The following is a 6,000-nucleotide window of genomic DNA, read 5'->3' as shown; positions in this document are numbered from 1 at the left end:
ATATGGAGGCCAGGCAATCAAGAAGAGCTGACATGAGCGAGTCTAGATAAGCGTGGAGGAGCATCCTCAGTATGTTCATGTACAGCGTGTGAGTATTACAGACAGCCATGGACATCACTGCTCCATTCACACACTGCGGGAGACACAAAGGCACGAGGGAGGGGGCACACCGTCAACCGTGATCCCCACCAACACTTCATCACCTCGAACAAAACGGAGCCAGATGCCTGCGGTTTGCCTAATAGATGCTCCAGGTCCTGTTTAAATGAACGTGAGGCTGAGACGAGTTACCATGGCAACACCGAGCGCGTCGCTCCTGATGCTCAGAAATAACCAGGCAGGATTCTGGCGCATGACAGGCTCAAAGGATTACCAGCAACAGTGCGGGAAGTGTAAAGCTGGTTTCAAAAGAGAATGGTAAGACGTGGACTTACATGAGACTACAGATATATACGTATATCTCTATATGTATATGTGGTAAGTATGTATCAAGGCAAACTTGTGTTCTGATGGCAGGAGCTTGTATTTCGACGCTTGGAGGTGAATGTGTACTTTGATGTAGGGGCTATAGCGATGAATTTCTTCAAGTAGGCCAATAAAACATCTATCTCTGCTTTGGTTGTATTTCACTGGCTCTTTTAGCCCCACTTACTATGCACTTTAAGGCACTCTTTGATGTCTTTGCGCTGCATCATTTTGCACTGTGGAAATATTAATCCACTACATGTCTCCATATGGGTATCTATCGATCTATCTATGCCAGGTGATGGGGAGTAAAGTATGGTGAAATAACAGCAAGAATCTTGGATTATGTTGCTCAGATATGAGGCAATTAAGAAATGTAGTGCCTAACAATGAACAAAGTAAAACATGACCCCCTTCCTTCCTTCCTTCCTTCCTCCTTTCCTTCCTTCCTTCCTTCCTTCCTTCCTTCCTTCCTTCCTTCCTTCCTTCCTTCCTTCCTTCCTTCCTTCCTTCCTCCTTTCCTTCCAGCGCATTTGAGAGCGGGCTCCCGGATCTGAGGCAAGGAAAAGGTTGGATGGTGACGTTGTGTTGCATGTCTCTTTAAAAAGCCAACCAAGATTTCCTAACGTGGCTACGCAACACACGGCAGGGATCACCTCTTGGTATTTGGGCCACCAAACAAAACAAAGCAGTGAAGATATTTTGTAAGTAGGCTACGGCACATGGTGTCACATGGTCTGACGTTCATAATACTGTCATTCTTCATACTGTCCCGAGAAATCCCCAAATGTTCTTTACTCAAACAAAAAGCCTTTGCACACAAGCTGGAATGTTTCACCCAAAGATTTGGCTCATTACAGATACGACCTCAATGCGGTCTGTCAAATGTTTAAGGAACACTTGGGTTCAGTCCCCCCCCCTCAAATCCTCAAACTCCGATTTGGAGTCGTTTAACCATGACAGGTGTTTTTGGGGGAGGGGGGCATTCAAAAAAATTCAGAGTTGGTGTGCAAAGGCGTTAACACTAGAACGACCGGGGTTTCACTCCTGCCTAACACGACCATGGGCGGTCAAAATGACAGCTGGTTTTTAAACTGTATTCTGTCAAGATAAACGCCCTGCGGCCTCCGCAGTACCGCGCATGCAGCGTCTTGGCCCACGGCTACGTTGGTGTCAGCGTGTGAAGTTCTTATTCTGATCGTCGATTTCGCTCGGCTTGGAGAGCTGGTGCTGGACTGGCTGAGAGAACTTGGTCTGCTGCATCCGATGGGCCCAAGGACCAGGGCCCTGCCCGGAGCTGCGCCCGAAATGGAAACACCGAGAGCGCTCTGACAGGACGCGGAAGCGGGGCAGGTGCTCCTGGCTGGCGCTCCTTCTCTGCACAGTGGACTGAGTAGACTGTGTTGTACTGAGTGGACCGTGTTGGACTGAGTGGACTGTGTTGGACTGAGTGGACTGTGTTGGACTGAGTGGACTGGGTTGGACTGAGTGGACCGTGTTGTACTGAGTGGACCGTGTTGTACTGAGTGGACTGTGTTGGACTGAGTGGACCGTGTTGTACTGAGTGGACCGTGTTGTACTGAGTGGACTGGGTTGGACTGAGTGGACCGTGTTGTACTGAGTGGACTGTGTTGGACTGAGTGGACCGTGTTGTACTGAGTGGACTGTGTTGGACTGAGTGGACCGTGTTGTACTGAGTGGACCGTGTTGGACTGAGTGGACCGTGTTGTACTGAGTGGACTGGGTTGGACTGAGTGGACCGTGTTGTACTGAGTGGACTGTGTTGTACTGAGTGGACCGTGTTGTACTGAGTGGACTGGGTTGGACTGAGTGGACTGTGTTGGACTGAGTGGACTGGGTTGGACTGAGTGGACCGTGTTGTACTGAGTGGACCGTGTTGTACTGAGTGGACTGGGTTGGACTGAGTGGACCGTGTTGTACTGAGTGGACTGTGTTGTACTGAGTGGACCGTGTTGTACTGAGTGGACTGGGTTGGACTGAGTGGACTGGGTTGGACTGAGTAGACTGTGTTGTACTGAGTGGACCGTGTTGGACTGAGTGGACTGTGTTGGACTGAGTGGACTGTGTTGGACTGAGTGGACTGGGTTGGACTGAGTGGACCGTGTTGTACTGAGTGGACCGTGTTGTACTGAGTGGACTGTGTTGGACTGAGTGGACCGTGTTGTACTGAGTGGACCGTGTTGTACTGAGTGGACTGGGTTGGACTGAGTGGACCGTGTTGTACTGAGTGGACTGTGTTGGACTGAGTGGACCGTGTTGTACTGAGTGGACTGTGTTGGACTGAGTGGACCGTGTTGTACTGAGTGGACCGTGTTGGACTGAGTGGACCGTGTTGTACTGAGTGGACTGGGTTGGACTGAGTGGACCGTGTTGTACTGAGTGGACTGTGTTGGACTGAGTGGACCGTGTTGTACTGAGTGGACTGGGTTGGACTGAGTGGACCGTGTTGTACTGAGTGGACTGTGTTGGACTGAGTGGACCGTGTTGTACTGAGTGGACTGTGTTGGACTGAGTGGACCGTGTTGTACTGAGTGGACCGTGTTGGACTGAGTGGACCGTGTTGTACTGAGTGGACTGGGTTGGACTGAGTGGACCGTGTTGTACTGAGTGGACTGTGTTGTACTGAGTGGACTGTGTTGGACTGAGTGGACCATGTTGTACTGAGTGGACTGGGTTGGACTGAGTGGACTGTGTTGTTGGCCTTTCTGTGTTGCACTGCTATGGGCGGGGGGGAACGGAATTTCGTTTCTTTTGTGTACCTACACAGTAAAACCCGAGTGTTAATTTAACTCTGAGAGTTTCCAAATGGATCCTTTGGGTCCACTTTTACACTCTCAGAGTTAAATTAGAACTCGGGTTTTTACTGTGTACTAGTACATAAGATGAAATGACAAATACATTGTTCCTGGTTCCTGAGTTGAGATATTAATGCAGTGCATATGTTAGTATGTCTGTCTGGAAACGACTGGTACCAAAATTAACATTTTAACAACTATAGTACTATTTTTAAACAAATTAAACTTTGAAGAGGCATGGTCAAACTTGAATAGTACCATTGAAAAAGTGAAAATATTACCTAAAAGACAAAACGGAAAACACATATTGCTAATCTAACAAACGTAGCAAGGCCTATAAAATGTGAAATGTAAAATAAAAATAAAAAATGAAAATAAATATTGAAACAGCCCCAAACAACGACCGGAACTTAAAAACTATTCGTCGGCGTCGGCGTCTCTCGTGTCTAAGGACCCATTCCAAGAGATTAGGCTGTGCTTGAAACGAAGACACAGCCCTTCATGTCATCACGGAGGGCGCGAATCATCTGGATGAAGGCGCAGACATCCACGGTTTTTGCAGCAGAGTAGGTAGGCCATCATGATGGTTTGCAGAGGAGCTGGTGGGAGTGCTGTCTCCATCGATGACTGATGGCTACGTCGTCCCTCGGAATTATTACATTGTCCTCTGCTTTCATTGGTGTTGGTGCGGTCTTGATGGGCCCGTAGATGGCACAGGTAGCAGAGAAGAAGTCGTGGAAGTGGTTCTGGTCTGCATAGCCCTGGATCTCAAGGGCTTTACTTTGCCACCAAGCATCCTTCATGGAGCGGAGTTGAGCTTGGGTGTTTGACTTCAGTTTCTTGTAGTGCTCTTCTTTCGTCTTGGAGGTTCTATCTTTCTCCCAGGAGCGACGAGCTTGATTCTTTGTGCTGATCAGATTGAGAATTTCCTGGTTGTTGTTATCAACCCAGTCCTGGTGATGCCTTTTGAGAATACCAATTTCGGTTTCAGCTACAGCGAGGAGAGTCATTTTTAGGTTTATCCAGTTTGATATGGGGTTGTTTTCGACGAGGGCAACATGCTTCAGGACTTCCATGATGTTATTACGGAAGCTTCTTCTTACACTGAGATCTTCAAGCTGTCGGACGTCGATTTTCTTTAGTGGAATGGTCATGGCAGGGTGTCTAGGCTTGGGTTTGAGTCACAGATGGAGCTTGGAGATGACCAGCCTATGATCGGTCCAACAATCATTAGCATTCGGGAGTGCCTTGGTGACATGGACGTTGGATCGGTCCTTCATGCTTACAATCACAAAGTCAATGAGATGCCAGTGGTGGGATCGCAGATGCATCCAGGTAGTTTTCTGGCTCATTTTGAGTTGGAAGATAGTGTTTGTGATGATGAGGCCATGTTCTGCACAGAGGCCAAGGAGAAGGTTTCTATTTGAGTCAACTCCATGCTTCCCAATGATGTTGCTCCATGTTGTACTGTCTCTGCCAATGCGAGTGTTGAGGTCACCCATAAGGATGAGCTTGTCAGCCTCTGGAACGGTGGAAATAGTTCTTGATAGGGTGTTGTAGAAAGCTATTTTCGCCTCATCGTCAGCATCAAGAGTCGGAGCATAAGTGCTGATGGCAGTCAGGAAGTATCCATTTTGGAGTGGTAATCTGATAGAGATGATGCATTCATTAATGGAGACAGGTGTTAGATTCAGGTCACCGACAAGTTTGGATCTGATCGCAAGGCCGACTCCCTGAATTCGGCAATCCGTTTCTGGTAATCCTTTCCATATGAACGTATATCCGTGACCTTTTTTTTCGAGTTGGCCTTCATCTGCAAGTCTTGTCTCTTGGAGAGCCGCAAGATCGACGTTGAAGCGAGAGAGTTGTTGTGCAATTAGGGCAGCTCGTCGTTCTGGTCTGTCAGAGTCATTCCAGTCAAGAAGAGTCCTAATGTTCCAGGTTGCAAAAGCCAGTAGTGTGAAAACTTCCTTATTTCACCCGCAAGAAATTGATTTCCTACTGAACATGGTATTCCAGTCAGGAGACATGGGAAACAGCTGTTTTAGCCCAAATTTTCAAAGGCCTTCCCCTGATTGGGGGGAGCAGCGCTGTCCCTAAAAAGGGCTGCTCCATCGCAAGGTTGCTGCCGAGTCCACACAAAATCCTTGCCACCAGTTGTGTACCTTTGGCGCTAGGAGCTTCCAGGATGATCAGTCCCTTGTGGGGGGGGGGTAAAGCCATTCGCTAAAGCCTTGATTAAAGTGGTGATCAGGTCGCGACGCTGGTCCACACTGCTTGGCCTGGGAGGATCTAGTTCCATGGCAACACAAGAGTGAAGACGATGGGATCCACCACAGGTTGTACCAAAGTGATGGTCGGATTGGGAATCCGGACTGCCCACTTGTTAGGTATTATGTTTGAAGGATCACACCGTGACTCTGTATCAACGTCAACTCAACGTTCGTTTTACTCTCCATTTCAAAAAACCCTTACAGCAGACTCACCCAATCGATTCAAGAACAACCATAAAGGCATCACATATCGATTGCAGCACAATAGAACAGTGCTGACCCAAATGCAGCGCTGATGACCCAGTGTGCAGACATAACACTAGGCACTTATGAGCCAGGGATGTGTGGGAAAGCTTTATAACCGCCAGTCTACGGTCCCGTTAGGCTTTAGCCAGCTGAGTGCTGCGCAGGTTGCGCCAACTCCGCAAGGGAAGTCCGGTCAATAC

This window comes from Lampris incognitus, chromosome 1 (genome assembly GCF_029633865.1).
Source record: "Lampris incognitus isolate fLamInc1 chromosome 1, fLamInc1.hap2, whole genome shotgun sequence".
NCBI lineage: Eukaryota > Metazoa > Chordata > Actinopteri > Lampriformes > Lampridae > Lampris > Lampris incognitus.
This window is presented reverse-complemented; position numbering follows the sequence as displayed.